We start from the raw sequence: 19,518 nt of genomic DNA, 5'->3' as shown, positions 1-19,518 counted from the left end.
AGGGGGAGGTGGGGGGAAATAAGAGGGACTGAGAGAGAATAAGATTATAGTGGGTTCATATTTATAGGAGGCGTTTTGTCGTCGGTTTTTAAAATTATTAAATAATATCCTAGAAGGGAAAAACAATAAAGATGTGACGGAAACAATCCACAATGATGTGAAAAAGGAGAAGAGATAAAGTTTGACATATAAAGTTGAAATAATGTCTCTCAGAAAAATTTTCGCTGAAGTGGAAAAAAAAAAAAAAAAGTATGTAAACAGTAAAAAAGGGAGGACAGACCATATTGGCCCCATAAAGAATGAGGAAGGACATCTGGTTACAAAGGATGGGGAGATGGCAAAGGTATTGAATTTATTCTTCTCCTCAGTGAATCGGGGGGCTTCAGTAACCAAAACTGCAGTGTTTATCCTCATGACACAACACAGGAAGCACCTCCATGGTTAACAGAGGACAGAATTAAAATTAGACTTGAGAAACTTAACATTAATAAATCACCGGGACCAGATGGCTTGCATCCGAGGGTACTTAGGGAACTCAGTCAGGTGATTGCCAGACCGTTGTTCCTAATTTTTACAGACAGCCTATTGACTGGAATGGTACCAGCTGATTGGAGAAAAGCCAATGTAGCACCAATATTTAAAAAGGGCCCAAAAAACATCCCTGGGAATTACAGACCAGTTAGCCTAACATCAATAGTATGTAAACTCTTGGAGGGGATGATAAGGGACTATATACAAGATTTTAGTAATAAGAACGATATCATTAGCAGTAATCGGCATGGATTCATGAAGAATCGTTCTTGCCAAACCAATCTATTAACCTTCTATGAGGAGGTGACTTGCCATCTAGATAAAGGAAGGCCCGTAGATGTGGTGTATCTGGATTTTGCAAAAGCATTTGACACAGTTCCCCATAAACGTTTACTGTACAAAATAAGGTCCGTTGGCATGGACCATAGGGTGAGTACATGGATTGAAAACTGGCTACAAGGGCGAGTTCAGAGGGTGGTGATAATGGGGAGTACTCAGAATGGTCAGGGGTGGGTAGTGGGGTCCCCAGGGTTCTGTGCTGGGACCAATCCTATTTAATTTGTTTATAAACGACCTGGAGGATGGGATAAACAGTTCAATCTCTGTATTTGCAGACGATACTAAGCTAAGCAGGGCAATAACTTCTCCGCAGGATGTGGAAACCTTGCAAAAAGACCTGAACAAATTAATGGGGTGGGCGACTACATGGCAAATGAGGTTCAATGTAGAAAAATGTAAAATAATGCATTTGGGTGGCAAAAATATGAATGCAATCTATACGCTTGGGGGAGAACCTCTGGGGGAATCTAGGATGGAAAAGGACCTGGGGGTCCTAGTAGATGATAGGCTCAGCAATGGCATGCAATGCCAAGCTGCTGCTAATAAAGCAAACAGAATATTGGCATGCATTAAAAGGGGGATCAACTCCAGAGATAAAACAATAATTCTCCCGCTCTACAAGACTCTGGTCCAGCCGCACCTTTAGTATGCTGTCCAGTTCTGGGCACCAGTCCTCAGGAAGGATGTACTGGAAATGGAGCGAGTACAAAGAAGGGCAACAAAGCTAATAAAGGGTCTGGAGGATCTTAGTTATGAGGAAAGGTTGCGAGCGCTGAACTTATTCTCTCTGAAGAGGAGACGCTTGAGAGGGGATATGATTTCAATTATATATTATATATATACTGATAGTTTCTGGGCCAGGAGCTGGAGGAAGTGGTCAATATAGATAGAAAAAAAAAAACTGGTGACGCTTTCCTTGGCTGCAACAATGGGACAACAGCTGGGGGGGATTTTGAAGACTTTTGTGGATTTTGGGTAGGTGGTAAATATAATGCCCTGTACACGGATCATGTGTACACAATTCCGACGCACAAAGTTCCACGCATGCTCGGAATCAAGCAGAAGAGCCGCACTGGCTATTGAACTTAATTTTTCTCGGCTCGTCGTACGTGTTGTATGTCACCGCGTTCTTGACGTTCGGAATTTCCGACAAGATTTGTCTGACTGTGTGTATGCAAGACAAGTTTGAGCCAACATCCATCTGAAAAAATCCATGGATTTTGTTGTCGGAATGTGTGATCGTGTGTACGGGGCATATGGCATACTATAGCATTCTATTTTCAAAAAACAGGCTCCTGCTTTGTTGATGATGTCCTCACTTGGTGCATTGTTGACCAATGTTTATGCTTCCTCACTATACTGGGATAGGGTATCATATTGTAGTCAAATATAATTGTTGGTATCCGATATTAGATTATATGTGCTTCTTCAGGGTTTGATCCCTGTCTTGTACAACAATCCCTCCACTTTTGTCAGCTGGTTAGATAATGATACTGAAATGATTAGATAGACTGTTGAGAGCTAGTTTTTCTTTTGGGGTGAGATTGGAATATGCAGGAGAGTGGATAGAGGTTTGTTTGCACATCTGTAGGATCTCAGAGTAGACCACGTGGTAGAAATTTTGCATGTAAGGTCCCTTCACATGCATAGGGTTAAAGATAGATTTATTTCTAATTGCTGTGTGTTGTACTGGAGGAGAGGTGTGAGTAAGGCTACATACACGTAATTGTCATCTGTGTAAAGGTCCTCCAAGTGCACTAGTAGGCACGTAGAATCTCGTGAATTGTCATGTGTAATATCAGTAGTGATTAGGTCTATACCAGGATTTGGCTTCTTTGTTATCAATCTTCTTTTTATTATTTTTTTTTTTTTTTTTTTTAAAGACAAGTAATACACATCATACCATCTTCAAAAATACATACATTAAACATTCCTTTTACATAATAAATAATTTTAATGATACCCACTTCCTCCTGTTTCTATAGAATCATCTAACTAAATTCCTATTACTCATACATACCTCAAAACATGCATTTCCTATTGCTCATACATACATCCAAACATTCAAAAAAAAAATTCCCTCCCCTTCCTTTTTTTTTCTTTTTCCTTCCCTCCCCCTTCTTCCTTCCCTCCCCCTTCTTCCTTCCCTTTCATCCCATATCCTTCCCATTCCCCTCCAATTTTAAATACTCCATCAATCTATTTGAGGACCGAAATTCCTCCCATTTTTGCCATATTTCTGGCATCTGACCCCCTACATACCCTTCTTCTCTTATCTGTTTTTCCATATATTCAATTTGGTTCATTTCACATATCCATTCCAACACAGTTGGCTTAATTGTTTGTTTTTCCAATTTTGCGCTATAATTGTTCTAGCTGCTGTTGTTATGTGGTGAAGAATATCTATTTTGATTACCCTTATTGTATCTGATGTAAGGGAAAACAACGAGGTGCTTATATTTAGACTCCTTTCTACTCAAGACACTTTCTGATATATCTCAAATATTTTGTCCCAGAAGCTCCTCACTCCTTGACAACTGTACCATACATGATCCATAGTCCCTCTTTCTACCTTACATCTCCAACACGTTTCTGTATTAACTTTGTTAACTATATTTAAAGCTACTGGGCTCCAATACCATCTCATTGCGATCTTATAATTTCTTTCTTGATATTTATTTGCTATAGATGATTTATGTATTATTTCAAAGAGGTTCTCCCATTCCTCCTCTGATATAGGATTTTCTATTTCCTTTTCCCATTTCTTCATTCCTATTAATTCTCTAAGGGAACCGGAGGGGAGTAATACGTTATATATCTTTGATCATTTTTTAGTTGGTTCTTGTTCCTCTACTAATATTTTTTTCAAATTTTGTTTTTGGTCTATTTATCAAAGGTATTTTTTAACTCAATGAATGTCTTTAATTGATAATAATATTGTAACCATTTGCTTTTATATTCAGGCCCCAAGTCCTGCAATTTTGGTAGTTTATCATACACTAGGATCTGTTCCACCCTTGCGTTCTCCAAAATATTCCATTTTAAGTAATTTGTGGTTTCTAAAGCTGGCGGAAATTCAGGGTTGGAGAACAAAGGTGTCATAGGACCAGTCGTAGTGGAAAGTTTCCCCCTTTTTATTATAGTATCCCATATTTTTAATGTAGCATTTACAAAAATTGTTAATTCTTTTTTCTTTGGTCTTAAATGGGGTTTAATCCAAGGCAGGAACCTAAGTTGTGGTCCTATAAATTCCTCTTCTAGATTTACCTATTGTTTAGTTTCCTTATTATGATGCCAATCAATAATGCTAGTTAATGATGCTGCTTGTAAGTATTTTGTAAAATCTGGTAATGCTAAACCTCCATTTTTTTTTAAATTTCTAATTAAAATTTCTCTCTTTATTCGAGGGGTTTTATGAGCCCAAATAAAGCTCACTATTGCTTTTCTCAGTTCCATCATCAGTTTCTTAGGAGGGACTAGGGGAACTGTTTGAAAAATGTTTAATATCTTCGGTAATATATCCATTTTTATTATGTTAATTCTTCCCATCCATGAATATGTTATTTTATCAAATTTTTGTAATAGTTTATTTACTTTTCGGATCGTTGCATTGTAATTCAACTCCTGTAGTTGATTCAGGTCCTCAGGAATAGATATTCCTAGTTATTTAATTGCTTCTTGATTCCATTTAAATTGAAAATCTTTTTTGCAAAAGTGTGTATGTTTTTTTTTTGAATAATGATATATTTAGTACCTCTGATTTATCATAATTTACTTTAAAGTTACTCAATTCCCCAAATCTTTTAAATTCTTTGATTAAGTTTGGAATTGTTATGATAGGATTAGTTACATATATTAACAAATTGTGTGCATATACGGCTGACTTATATTCTATATCTTTGATCTTTATCCCATTAATATCCTTATTTTTTTTCTTATTGCCGTGATAAGATGTTCCATTACCAATATATATAATAAAGGGGAAAGGGGACATCCTTGTTGGGTTCCATTTGATATTTTTATATATTCTGATAATATTCCATTTACTCTTACCTAAGCTCTTGAGTTGGAGTACAATGCAAGGATCCTACTAAGCATTTTGGGACCCATTCCTATCTGGATTAGTGTTTCCTCCAAGAACCGCCATCCCACTCTGTCAAATGCTTTTCCGCATCAACGGCCAGAAGACATATCGGGATGGCGGTTCTCTGAACATATTCCACCAATGTGCAAGTTTTTAATATATTATCCCTAGTCTATCTTCCCTTTGTGAACCCAGTTTGATCTAGGATTTGGCTTCTTTAATATTGTAATAACATTACAATATCAAAACAAACAACTTAATATTTTTTGCTAGAAAATTGCTTAAAACTCCCAAACATTATAAATATAAATATATATATATATATATATTCAAAAAAAAAAAAAAAATATATATATATATATATATATATATATATATATATATATATATATATATATATATATATATATATATATATATATATATTCAAATATATATATATATATAATATATTCAAAATATATATATGAGATCCAAAAATCTAGACAATGGAGGTCCCTTCCTATTCTGAGATTATCATGCAAATTTGGCATTTCCTGAGGGTCACAGATGGACCCCACCAGTCCCAACAATGCAGGTTGGCTGCCATAAACATGGTCATTGTGATGGAAACAGTAGCAGCAGCCACACCTGAGCCAGGTATTCTACCTCCTCTTTAACATATCAATTCACTAGCCCATGACCAGTGAGATGATCCTTTGTGTCCAGGGTGTGACAGTTCTCTATTTTCTGTGGATAGTCATTGTTAGATATTTTAAGCAAAACTAAAAGTCTATTTTTAGTGAATAACACAATCTCAGTTGTATTTTTTTAATTATCCAAATGTTTAAATGGTTGCCGGTTTATATTTTTCACTACATTTTAGATTTTCAGGTTCTTCTTTTAGTGGCCATCCCCATGCAGTCGGCATTTCTGATGAACAACATGTGACATAAAGGGGAAGCTACACAGCAAGTGTATTGCTTTTATACAGTCTATTCAGGCTGGTAAAACTTTGAGGTGAGGAGAAGTAAAACAAAATATGACAAGATGGAATCAGATTCTCTATATAGAATGAGTCATTGTGACTTCCTTCTTGTAAATATAAGCATTTTTATTCTACTTGAAGCAAAGCTAAACACCTTTGTTTGAAAAATAAATGCTAGCAGGTAGGTTTTAATGTCAGAAGAGACACCATATAGCTCTTGTGCTACGGAAGCTCTTTCCTTGTCTACTAGATTTATTTTCTGAATTGTACACTGACTGCCATACAGAACAACTCAACAAGCAATCTCTGCATAGCAGGAATAGGTGCCAAAACAAAGTTACATCAAACCCAGCTGCTAAAGACTCTGGACCCAGAAGACTGGAAGAAGGTGGCAATAGAGCGACTAGATGCAGCATGGACATCATATTTTTTCTATAATGTGCTAAAATAATGTGCTTACATGATGTGCTACATTATAGCAAGAGCCATGTGGTCCCTTATGTTTAGTTTTATTTTAAACTGATCACATATAATGTATGTTTCTCCTATATAAATGTATAAATAAATGTTTGGATTATCCAAACCATCCTTTCTCAAACTCTTCAAAATGGAGAAAACCCTGAGATTACTTTTCAAATCTCAGAGATCCCCTTCTAAAGACTATTATATCCAAAGCTCCGTGTACATTAGTGTGATGGTTGGTGGAATAAATGTTCCCTATATTTGTGGTCAGTGAGAAGAATCTTCCTTACAGATATCTAGAAAGATCAATGGTGTTGGTTGCTACTTATCATCAAAGTAGAAATTCCTTTTTGGTCAAGGAACCCTTAGCAACCTCTGGAGGAACCTTATATATACATGGAACCCTGGACATGAAAAGCTGATCTAGACTAATTTTCTTCTTGTGGGAATTAAGTTTCCAGCAGTTAAAGAAATTCATAGTTTTTGCCAATGAGTTCATTCTGTAGTGAAACTATGATTTAAGGCTCCCTAATGCCATGGCAAACTCTACTGTTGTGTTAATGGTTAGAATAGTTATGTATAAACCTTTTTTTTTTTTTTTTTTTTTTTTAATGGGTATTCAGAAGCAGCAGCATTTTTAAAAGGTTGTTGCTTTTGAAGGCGCTAGCTAACGATTTTTGCCATCCTTGTCTCGATACTTAATTTGTCATTCACCCAGAACATCATGTCAGTATGATATTTTCTATTACTAGATATACACATGATTGTTCTAGGTCAGTAACTAACCAAGTAATGAAGACATAATCAGGATGTTTGGAGATGAATCTCTAGAAAAATGCCCAGACATGGCAGCTCCAATAGTCTAATCCTGACAGGTCCTTTTAATCTTCATAAATATATTTTTATATTGATATAGCAATTTTTATTTTTTATTTTTTTCAATAAAGTCCCTTTTTAACTAAACTTATTGGTGTACAATATTATTAGAAATAAGACATAATGGTACAAAATAACCCGCAAGAACCTATACAGCCAATGTTACATTTTTTTCTCAATAAATATCTGGTTAGTACGCCATCATGTATTAGTTACTCAAACTAGAATTAGATAAAAAAAATATATAAAACCAAAAATTACCATTTTCTAGTTAATATGGTGGAAAGTTTAAATTTAAAACTCAGTAACGTTTTAAAAAAAATTCGGTTTCAGCGTGTTTAATTTTATCACCTGTTCTGTAGAAAACCTGTTTATATGCAAATTGGCAAGAACAGTGCGGGGTTATTTGCACTGCATTTCCATTAGAAGTCAGCCAATGCAACTCCTTCATTCTCTGCCTTCCCGCCCATCTCCCTTATATAAAGCGGAAATCTCCCTTCTCTGATCAGTGACTCTACATTCAGAGATTCCCGTATACTGATCTATTACAGCCTAGCTGGAGATTTGGTTGTCTGGTGTTGAACTGCAGAGGAACAGAATTTTCAGAAAAATTAACCAGACTTCATCACCGCTGAATACCCATAACATTAAGGTAAGGGACTTTCTAACCAATCATTGGATATTTATTATTTATTGAACATTTTGATAGCAATTCTCCAGAGATGTATGAGGTGTATGTGAAAAAATATATAAAAAACTATATATGAATTCCTGAGAAAATGGGCAATGGGTTGAGGTTCAGGATAAGATAATATGTAATACAATGTATAGAAAAGACAGGATAGACATTGGAGGCTTGCCATGATCACCCTGATGAAAAAGTTGTTAGTAATATGGAATATGTAATAAAAATTGAGGCTGTAATTTGTGTGATGCAATACAATGGGAAACAGATGAGTTTTTGTGGCCAAGTAATGTATAATTTATATAAGGCTCCTCTTACAAGTATATTCCAATCTGTACAAAAAAAAAATGCCTTGAAAATGATTAAGGGTGCCTGAAAATTGAGGGATGTGGAAATTGAGTGTTTGGTTATTGTGGGTCATTCTAGGACTTTAACGTTATGGGGAGAATGATTTCAGTAAGTGTCAGTAATATCTTCTGATGGCCTTTAGCATGGCCTCTGCTGTCTTCTATTGAATACAAAAGGTGAAGCAACCATTTCCATATTTTACATGATAGTTCTGATGAAAATTACACCTCCTATCTGGCTGAGCTCTGTGTTCATCCTCCTGACTTTCTATAATGAAACTGAAACTCTGCATAGCTGGTTGGCAACAAAAAAGCAGGGTATCTTTTGTAGGTCATCCTTATGGTATGTTTAGTCTTTTAATGACAGAATCTGCCAAAAATATGAAGGTCACCAAGCTGCATCTGGCAGCAGATACACCACATGTTTCCTGAAGGACACTTCAAGATAAAATTAGTCTTTTGACCCAGTTCTAGAGAGCCTCTAACTCCTCCCCACGCACACATACATACACAATTGAACTGGAAGCTACTGGATATATCCTGCTATTTATTTATGTATTATATGTCTTGGGTTTTCCTTTTGTTTTTGGTACTTGCTCAAGGTCCTTTAGCTGTACTAAATATATTTCTGTTGTGTTCAATCTCTATATTTAGTGTCCAACTTGTATTCCCAAATATTATACATGCAGATATGGTGGTCTACTACGCATTTTGTTTTTATAGGTTTATAACTGCAGGTAACAGTATTTATATTTGACACATTTCTAAAGTTTCTTTTCAAAGGTTTTTTTTTTTTGCTTATTAATGTAACAAGTTTTAATGTTTTACTCTCCAGGACACTATGGCCTCTGCTGATCATAATGTGGAAGGTCTTCTGGATAGAATGGTGTCTTTCTATGCACAAGAACTACAGCAGATCGACTTTGAAGAGTACTTCCTCATTGAGGAGGAGCTTGGAAAAGGCGGCTATGGAAATGTATTCTTGGTGAACGACAAGCAAACAGGTGAGTGAATTAATCTAGCCGCTATTTCAGTAACCTCTATGTATATGGATGTAAATTCAATCTGCAAGATACAGGCTTTTTCCAGAGGTAACTAGCTGTAGACTTTGTTTAAGATAAAAGGAGCAATGAAGTATAATCACTGTGCAACACTCGTAATAAAGAATAGCAGGTAAATGCAGTGAGCAAATATGGCCCATTACGTGAAATTATTACATAGTTATGAATAGAAAATGTTTCAAATATTAATGTTGGAAAATTATTTAGAGACTAAATTATTGGGCTGTTTCTTGGGAGGAGTTATGCAAATATCAAAATGTCTTGATGGGTACATATCTGTCTGGAAGAGTGGGCTTTCCTAGATGGACCGTATTTGTATGCAGAACACCATAGATTATGATCACATGTGATGTTAAGTCCAATGAATAAAAGGAAGGGGTTGGGATCATATGATGCTGGATGTCCTCTAGTCAAGAAATGAGGTGGGCTCTATCTGGAGAAGTTCTTGTACAGCTGAGTGCTGGTAAGGCAGTAGTTTAGCTTCCAATGAAGCATGGTACAGTCTCAATCTGGCAGGAACATATCTTCTTAAAATATTGAATGTTTTCAAGTTAAAGATATAAAAATTACCAATTGAACATTTCTAGTTCTTGATCTAAGTTATTTCATTTTTTCACAGGTCAAAGAATGGCAATGAAGGTTATGGATAAGGACAAAACCAGTCAGCGGTCTTTCCTCCATGAATTCAGTATTTCATATTTACTGTCTTCTCATCAAAATATCATCGGATGTTTTGGCTTCTTCTTCTCCACCATTGACTATTTTGTTTTTGCCCAGGAACTGGCACCTGTTGGAGATCTGTTCTCCATGATCTTTCCAAATGTAAGTACATTAAGTTGTAGGAATGGCCAATTCTTTATTAAATCCTTTTAAAAAAAAGTTAAAACTAATAATTTGAATTTCCCATCACTTTTTCTAAATGTCTTGGTGACCACTGTAAGTAAGATAAAGCAAATCTCCCTGGGGGTGACACGTTCAACAATAAAATCCATCCCTAGCCTAAAATAAATAAATGAAAACCTTTATGGCCATACATGTATGCTTTTAACTGAATCTTTATTCATCCTTATATTCTCCCCTACTGTATTTAACATCTATTATGTTTTTGGATTTTTTCTAGGTGGGAATTCCAGAAGACGCAGCAAAGAGGTGTGCTGTGCAGATTTCCAGTGCTCTGGAATTTATATCTGAGAGAGGTTTTGTACACATGGACCTCAAACCAGAAAATGTTCTTGTTTTTGACCAGGACTGCCATTGTGTGAAGATCACGGACTTTGGACTCACTAAGGTCACAGATACAGTTATTAGAGCAAGATGTGGAAGCAAATCTTACATGGCCCCAGAGATGTTTAACCTGAACATTTCAGATGGACTGGCTGTAGATGGCAGCCTTGATGTGTGGGCATTTGGTGTTGTCATTTACTGCCTAGTCACAGGAGAGTTTCCATGGAGGGTGGCCATGATTGATGATGAATCATATAAACAGTATGTTGACTGGCAAAATGATTTCCGGGAGGTTAATCCTCCAGAAACATGGGAAAAGGTTCCTGCTGGCATAACAAGAATGTTTTTGGATCTTTTGGCAATTGATCGCGCCAAAAGAAGTAAAACTTCAGTAGTCTTAAAATACCTGAGTGAAAGCTGGAAAGAAGAAACTCCGGAGTTGACTTTAACCACTTACCAACCCGGCCTATTCTGACCCTTCACTCCTACATGTAAAAATCATCATTTTTTTTGCTAGAAAATTACACAGAACCCCCAAACATTATAAATGTTTTTTTAGCAGAGACCCTAGAAAATACAATGGCAGTCATTGCAACTTTTTATCTTGCACGGTAGCAATTTTTCAAACGCTTTTTTTTTTTTTGGAAATGCTTTAAAAAAAAAAACAGTAAAGTTAGCCCAATTTTTTTTGCATAATGTGAAAGATGAATTTGCGCCGAGTAAATAGAAATCTAACATGTCATGCTTCAAAATTGCACACGCTCATGAAATGGCGCCAAACTTCGGTACTTAAAAATCCCCATAGGCAATGCTTTAAAATTTCTAACTGCTTACATGTTTTGAGTTACAGAGGAGGTCTAGGGCTAGAATTATTGCTCTTTCTCTAACATTCGTGGCGACACCTCACATGTGTGGTTTCAACACCGTTTTCATATGTGGGCGGGACTTATGTATGTGTTCGTTTCTGCGTGCGACACTTTTTGAAAAAAAAAAAAAATTGATCACTTTTATTCCTATTACAAGGAGTGTAAATATTGCTTGTAATATGAATATGGCATGACAGGACCTCTTTACAGTGAGATATGGGGTCAATAAGACCCCACATCTCACCTCTAGGCTGGGAAGCCTAAAAGCAAAAGAAAAATAAAACGATCATAGATCCCCAGCCGAAGCAGCGCCGTTTTTTTGAATGCAGAGGCTGGGCGTGACATTATAACATCGCGCCTGGCCTCCGACAATCATAGAGACTCTGGCGACCATCTGGTCTGCCGGAAATCTCTATGGTGGACATCCGGCGCCGGCGGATCCGTTCTCCGACTCACCGATTGCAGAGGTGAGTTGGTAGAAGCACCGCAGGGCGGCAGGAGGGGGGGGACATCCCCTCTAGCTGCTCGTAAGAACGACCAAGCGGCTGACCCGCTGCTATGATCGCTCTTATGGTGTAGGGAATCGCCGGCTGAAAACGACTATCTGAATGATGTCTCTAGCTGCAGGCATCATTCAGATATACCCCCACAAACTCAGGACGTCCTACGGTCAGCAAGTGGTTAATACAAGAGGAGGGGGGTTCCATTGAAAGGATTTCTTCAGTCCAGTCTGAGCTGACATTGGCTTCCCACCTGAACACGTCACAGAGCAGTGTCTCCATCTCATCAACTATCAACGCTTTGTCTTACCTTCTGACCACAAACCCCTCTGGATCTCAGTCTGGGATGATTCTAGAGCCACAGAAGGACAACATGTCAGAGGCACAAATTTATGTTTGATAAGGAATATTGGTGAGTGATGGCTCGTCTAAAACATCATCACATAGGTTCAACTTTTATCAGGTATGTGACTAAAATAATTTGATCATAACATTCTATATGTATTTTGTAGTCCGCTCCAACTTTTAGGACCATGTCACACTAGCAGTTCTTCAATAAGTGTGTAGTCACTACTCTTATCTATATCCCCACTAATATTCCTGTGTTACTAAAGACATGGAATCTTCATCCGAAGCATATAGCGAGAGTACTTCTTTTTTTGGAAATAGATCCCTCTGTCCTCCTCAGTTGTCCCTCTTCTGCTGTACAGATCTCCAAAGAAATGTACTATTTCACTACCAATAATGTTGTGGCGGAGTAAATCTTTCATCCACAGATTAAACTATTGCGAACATGGCACTGGCACATTTTATATGTACATACTTTGTGCTATTTGTCCTTCCCTTTCATCTCAGAAAGTTGGGAGATATGCCAATGACACATATAACTTTTGTTAGCCATTCTCAGAGTGGTGGGGCTAAGCCTTGCAGTCAAGATTATTAAAGCAAAACTAGAATCAAGTAGGTTGATATAAAGGGTCTTCTAGTTTACAATGGTAATAGCAGGACTCTTGTTGGGTATGTTCTTATCATTTTGTGATTATTTTAAATGATTTACTGATTAATTTTAATATGACATTGCCAAGAACAATTTTTACATATTTGGTGCAGTAATTCATAGGAACTTGAGTTTGTTTTTTATCAATCTAGAAGAGTAGAACTAGTAAAGGATGGTTTCTTTTTGGATGATTTAGGTCTCTATTCCTTTTGTTTATTGTCTCATTAACTAAGATTAGCTATTCCAGGGCTGTTTTCTAATTTACACAAAACACCTATGTAGTCAGTGTCTGTAACCTTATAAATGTTTAGCATTTCATATATCATTATTTACTGCAGGATAGTCAGTCAATCTATAAAGGAAGAAATCTTTCAGAACTGACCATGTGCATTTTTTTATTATTAATTCTATATTCATGTTTGCTGTTCACAGATCATTTTCTTTATTTTACTCCAACAATATTTCTTTATATTTTTTAGATGACAAGTCTGGACTATTTCCAGGGGTTGAACAAGACCCCTGCCTGGTACATGGGGGATGTAACTTGTACATATATAAGTAGTTACTCCTCCTGTGCACTGGGTGGGGCTCTTGAATTTTCTCCATACACAAAAATACCTGCTGATCCTGCCAGAAATCCAGTGAACTCCTAAATTCCTGTTTGAACTGACAACACTGGAGGAGTTATGCAATTAGGAAAATGTCTTGATGGGTGGATGTCAGTCTGGAGGAGTGGGTGTAATTAAATATTTTCTTTTTTGTTTAAGTACATTGAGAAGGTATTGTGTTTTTTTCTTTTCTCCCTTTTCTCTTTCCTTTAGAGCCCTTTCACACTGACAGTGCGGCACTTTTCCGTCATTTTAGAGATACTTTTCGGCCACTAGCGGGGCACTTTTAACCCCCACTAGCGGCCGAATAAAGGGTTAAAAGCACTGCTACCGTGGCACTTTGCAGGGCGCTTCGACACGCTGCCCATTTAATTCAATGGGCAGGGGCCCTTTAGGAGTGGTGTATATACCGCTCCTAAAGTGCCCAAAGATATGCTGCTTGCAGGACTTTTTTGAACGTCCTGCCAGTGCAGTGTCCCAGTGTAAAAGCACTCGGGCTTTCGCACTGGGACTGCAGATGGGGCATTTTTCAGGCCCTTTACAGTCGCTATTTTTAGCGCTAAAGTGCCTGAAAAACGCCTCTAGTGTGAAAGGGGTCTTATTAAATCTTTTTCTCTAGTGAATGGTATTGTGAAAACCTCTTCTTGGTAAAATAAAAAAAAAACACACCAAGGTCCTGCAAGGCCTATATGAATTATAAATTGCTTGTGAAATAAACAACTCTGTAATTCCTCCTGTACAATAATAATGTGGCTTAGATATGAGATTCATAGCGAGGTCAAATAAGATAAAAGAGGAGGCAATATAAATTGAAATCCCAGTCTACAGTATAAGGCCAATGAACATATAGCCACTCTGCATCCAAATGACCACCCACAAGTTAAAAATAAATAAATAAAACGAGTAAAGGTGGTGGGTAGTGATGAACCAACCACACCTGGGGGGTGGTTGAACAGGGTTCGGTGAACAGGTTTGTGTGCCTAATTTGAACACCTTTGAAGACAATGGGAGCCAAATGTTAAAAATACATTTCTGGACATTTCCTGACCTAATAGGCAAGAGAATGTCAAACAAATGAGGTGGGGGTTGGGCACTGACCTTGGAGACATGTACCAAAGCAATTTTTTTAATGCCATTAGTTGCAGAACTGGGCACTGCCCTTAGGGACATACAACGAAGAAAAAAAATCTAACAATTCAATTTGGTTGGGAAGAGCTTTAATAAACGCTTATTTAAACATTAGAAATGCAAACCCCCCATTAAACATCATGTCTGGGGTTGGGTTGCCACAACATCCCTTAAATCCAGGACACATATTAATTAACCACTTCAGCCCACAGAAGGATTTACCCCCTTCCTGACCAGAGCACTTTTTACAATTTGGCACTGCGTCGCTTTAACTGCTAATTGTGCGGTCATGCAATGCTATACCCAAACGAAATTTGCGTCCTTTTCTTCCCACAAATAGAGCTTTCTTTTGATGTTATTTGATCACCTGTGCGGTTTTTATTTTTTGCGCTATAAATGGAAAAAGATCGAAAATTTTGAAAAAAAATGACATTTTCCACTTTTTGTTATAAAAAAATCCAATAAACTCAATTTTAGTCATACATTTAGGCCAAAATGTATTCGGCCACATGTCTTTGGTAAAAAAAATGTCAATAAGTGTATATTTATTGGTTTGCGCAAAAGTTATAGCGTCTACAAACTAGGGTATATTTTCTGGAATTTACACAGCTTTTAGTTTATGACTGCCTATGTCATTTCTTGAGGTGCTAAAATGGCAGGGCAGTACAAAACCCCCCCAAATGACCCCATTTTGGAAAGTAGACACCCGAAGGAAATTGCTAAGAGGCATGTTGAGCCCATTGAATATTATTTTTTTTTGTCCCAAGTGATTGAATAATGAAAAAAAAAAAAATTACAAAGAGTTGTCACTAAATTATATATTGCTCACACAGGCCATGGGCATATGTGGAATTGCACCCCAAAATACATTCAGCTGCTTCTCCTGAGTATGGGGATACCACACGTGTGGGACTTTTAGGGAGCCTAGCCGCGTACGGGGCCCCCGAAAACCAATCACTGCATTCAGGATTTCTAAGGCCGTACATTTTTGATTTCACTCCTCACTACCCATCACAGTTTTGAAGGCCATAAATTGCCCAGATGGCACAAAACCCCCCCAAATGACCCCATTTTGGAAAGTAGACACCCCAAGCTATTTGCTGAGAGGCATGTTGAGTCCATGGAATATTTTATATTTTGACACAAGTTGCGGGAACGTGACACATTTTTTTTTTTCTTGCACAAAGTTGTCACTAAATGATATATTGCTCACACAGGCCATGGGCATATGTGGAATTGCACCCCAAAATACATTCAGCTGCTTCTCCTGAGTATGGGGATACCACATGTGTGGGACTTTTTGGGAGCCTAACCGCGTACCTGAAGGGTCTGGTATGGAATTTAGGGGGAAGCCCATGTCATTTTTTTTTTTAATTTTGGCCGGGGTTCCCCTTAATATCCATACCAGACCTGAAGGGCCTGGTATGGAATTTAGGGGGACTCCCACATCATTTTTTTTTTTTTTAATTTTGGTTCGGGGTTTCCCTGTGTTGAATTCCCATGCCGTTTTTATCAATGAACTTCTATGTATATTGTCGGCAATGCAATAGCCGCGGGTAGTTTTAAATGGAATTTTTCCTTCGAAATGTCATTTTGCTGTCAGACTGTTCTAAAGACGGGAAACATGCGCCCCTTTACAGGCATACTATAGACACCCCCCAGGTACGAAATTTAAAGGGATATTACACTTTTATTGTTTGACTTTAAGCATTATTAAAATCACTGCTCCTGAAAAAACGGCCGTTTTTAAAACTTTTTTTTGCATTGATCCATGTCCCCTGGGGCAGGACCCGGGTCCCCAAACACTTTTTATGACAACAACTTGCATATAAGCCTTTAAAATTAGCACTTTTGATTTCTCCCATAGACTTTTAAAGGGTGTTCTGCGGCATTCGAATTTGACGCAAACACCCCAAATTGTTCGCTATTCGGCGAACTTGCGAACAGCCAATGTTCGAGTCGAACATGAGTTCGACTCAAACTCGAAGCTCATCCCTACTTGTAAGGTATCTTTTAAATAAGAAGGAAAGGACTAAACATGAGGTCTCAAGTAATCATCTACCAAAGAGCTAGCATTTTGTGTCAGGCTATTAATATCCAACACAATGGCTATTGATTTACTAAAGGCAAATAGACTGTGCACTTTGCAAAGTGCAGTTGCACCTGGCAAGAGCAGTTGTCCCAGAGCTTAGTAAATGAGGGGAAGCTTTGCTAACTTCCATTATCCAATCATGTGCAAACAACATTTTTAAATTTTCCTTGCGCGTGATTGGATTTTCCTCATTTCCTCAGTTGCTCCAGAGCTCATTTACTAAGCTCTGGAGCAACTGCACCTTGCAAAAGGCACAGTCTATTTGCCTTTAGTAAACCAACCCCTATGGGTCTACTGGGTGGGTTGATTAAGTTTTTGTGGACCTTTGGTAGGGCATAGAATGTGGGGGTCATGAATTCATTGATTTTCAAAAATGCATACAGTTCTTTAGTAATAATACCAATAATGAGTGCCTGGTCTAATAAACTGAAACAATCTTTTTTATTATTTTGGTAAAAAAAAAATTAAAATTTTTTTCTATACCAGGTCCCATTAAAGTGGTTGTAAACCCTTACAGACCACTTTGACCTACAGGTAAGCCTAGATTAGGGCTTACCTGTAGGTGCAAGAAATATTTCCTAAACCTGCATGGTTTAGGAGATATTTGCATAAGACAGGCACCGCTGTCTATGGCGCATGCGCCGTAGACAGTGGCACGCAGGCACACTGAGCATGCCACTGGTAGCGGTGATCATGCCGTTAGTGGCGGTTCCCACGTACATGCGCGGGAGTGACGTCATCGTGGCTCCAGCCAGTCACAGTGCCAGAGCCGCGATACCCGGAAGTCACACCAGGATAAATGGCGGCATTGGATGAGGAGAACGAGGGTCGCTTCGGGGGCTTCCATCTTAGGTAAGTTATTCATAATGCCTTGGCCTTACAGGGTGTATTTTTTTTTTGGCTTTACTTCCTTTTTAAGAGTTTTTGCGTACACATTTACATATTGTGATTCACTCACAATATTGCCCTCCCTTATTGGTGGGTCCTATGACAATGTCTGTACTTCTCTTCAAATTCAACAGAGCCTGGTATTTAGCTGATGACAGATTATATAGAATGCCACTCAAGGTGAGATTTTAATATCATAAGTCAGCAACTTTACAAAGTGGTCAACTTTTGCATTGGTTTGGCGAGGGAATTTGGTAGATTTATTTCTAAATTTCTTATTTGCATCTAGACATGTGCACAAAATACAAGGTGGAGGGATCATCATCAGCATTCAGACTTTATAAAGAATGCAACAAGAAATGTAAGGGTGCAATTAGGATGGCTAAGATAGAACATGAAAGACACATAGCGGAGGAGAGCAAAAAAAAATCCCAAGAAATTCTTTAAGTATGTAAACAGTAAAAAAGGAGGACAGACCATATTGGCCCCATAAAGAATGAGGAAGGACATCTGGTTACAAAGGATGGGGAGATGGCGAAGGTATTAAATGTATTCTTCTCCTCAATCTTCATGAGGGAATCGGGGGGCTTCAGTAACCAAAACTGCAGTGTTTATCCTCATGACACATCACAGGAAGCACCTCCATGTTTTTTTTTTTTTGCCACATCAGCGAGATGTTTATATGGGAGATGTAGTTTCAACTTAACAGTTCAATCTTGTCCCTTAACATATTCACATCATTGTAGCCTTATCATTCTTTATTTTCCATTTACTACAAAAACGTTCTAAAGGCACACAATACCAAAACCCGTAAAAAATTGTTGTCCCCCTATTCCCGCCCCCCTCACTACTCCCTAATTCCCCCACCCCACCCCCCCATCCAAACCCCCGACCTTAGACCCCTGGTGTCGTGACCTATACCCATTGCTATCCTTATCTTTCACTTTTACACTGATTAGTGTGAGTCGTCTAGTTTATGTTATTGTGTAGACATAAGCTCCTATCTAGGTCCTAATCCACACCCAAGTCCGGACCTAGGCCTAATTACCAATGGGGCATCGGGCTAAGTTCCCCACGCCTCGGCCGCCTGAAGTGAGGACTTATATATTACCCAATCTTTCCACGTCTCCTCATAAATTTCCTTATCTAATCCTTCACTGTATCTCAGGTATTCCAGGCAGTGAATTTCGTTTATCTTGTTGAACCACTCCCGCAGTGTAGGTCTCCTTCTATCCATCCAATATCTGGGGATTAGGCTTTTAGCGGCATTGAGGAGGTGTGGTAACAATGAATTCAAGTACATCTTCGTGGATATTTTGCTCCCGTGGTGTAAGGACACCTAGGGGTCATCTGGGATGTCCATGCTAGTGACCTTTATCCGGGGTGATATACGTTCTTGCAAGGATTCTGAAATTCCTCTCGGATAACTTGAAGCTAGCCGAGGTAGCCGTTATCCTTTTCAAAATCAACCCAACCTCCTTTTCCGTAATCTTGATACTTAATTCTTCCTCCCACTTCTTAAGGTATGGCAGACACCCTCCCTCTCCTGCTTTAATCAGTGTCCTATAGATCCTAGCGACACCTCCCCTCCTTTTTTTCTCTAGGAATACTTTTTCCAGGGGATGTAGCTCTTTCATTGACCTTATTGGCTGCGGGAGTGTGTCAACAAAATGCTTCAACTGCCCGTACCTCCACGAATCTATGATGAACCAATCTTTTTTAGCTTTCAATTCCTGGAAAGTGCACATCCCACCCTGCCTCATAATATCTTTTAGTTGGGCATCATCCTTCAATATCCACCTTCCAAACATATCTTCCCTCCCAGGGATGAAATAATCTGTGTCCTTAAGCGGGGTAAACGGT

Source organism: Aquarana catesbeiana, linkage group LG01 (genome assembly GCF_042186555.1).
Source record: "Aquarana catesbeiana isolate 2022-GZ linkage group LG01, ASM4218655v1, whole genome shotgun sequence".
In the NCBI taxonomy this organism is placed as follows: domain Eukaryota; kingdom Metazoa; phylum Chordata; class Amphibia; order Anura; family Ranidae; genus Aquarana; species Aquarana catesbeiana.
The sequence above is the reverse complement of the archived record's forward strand: the minus strand, read 5'-3'. Positions refer to the sequence as shown.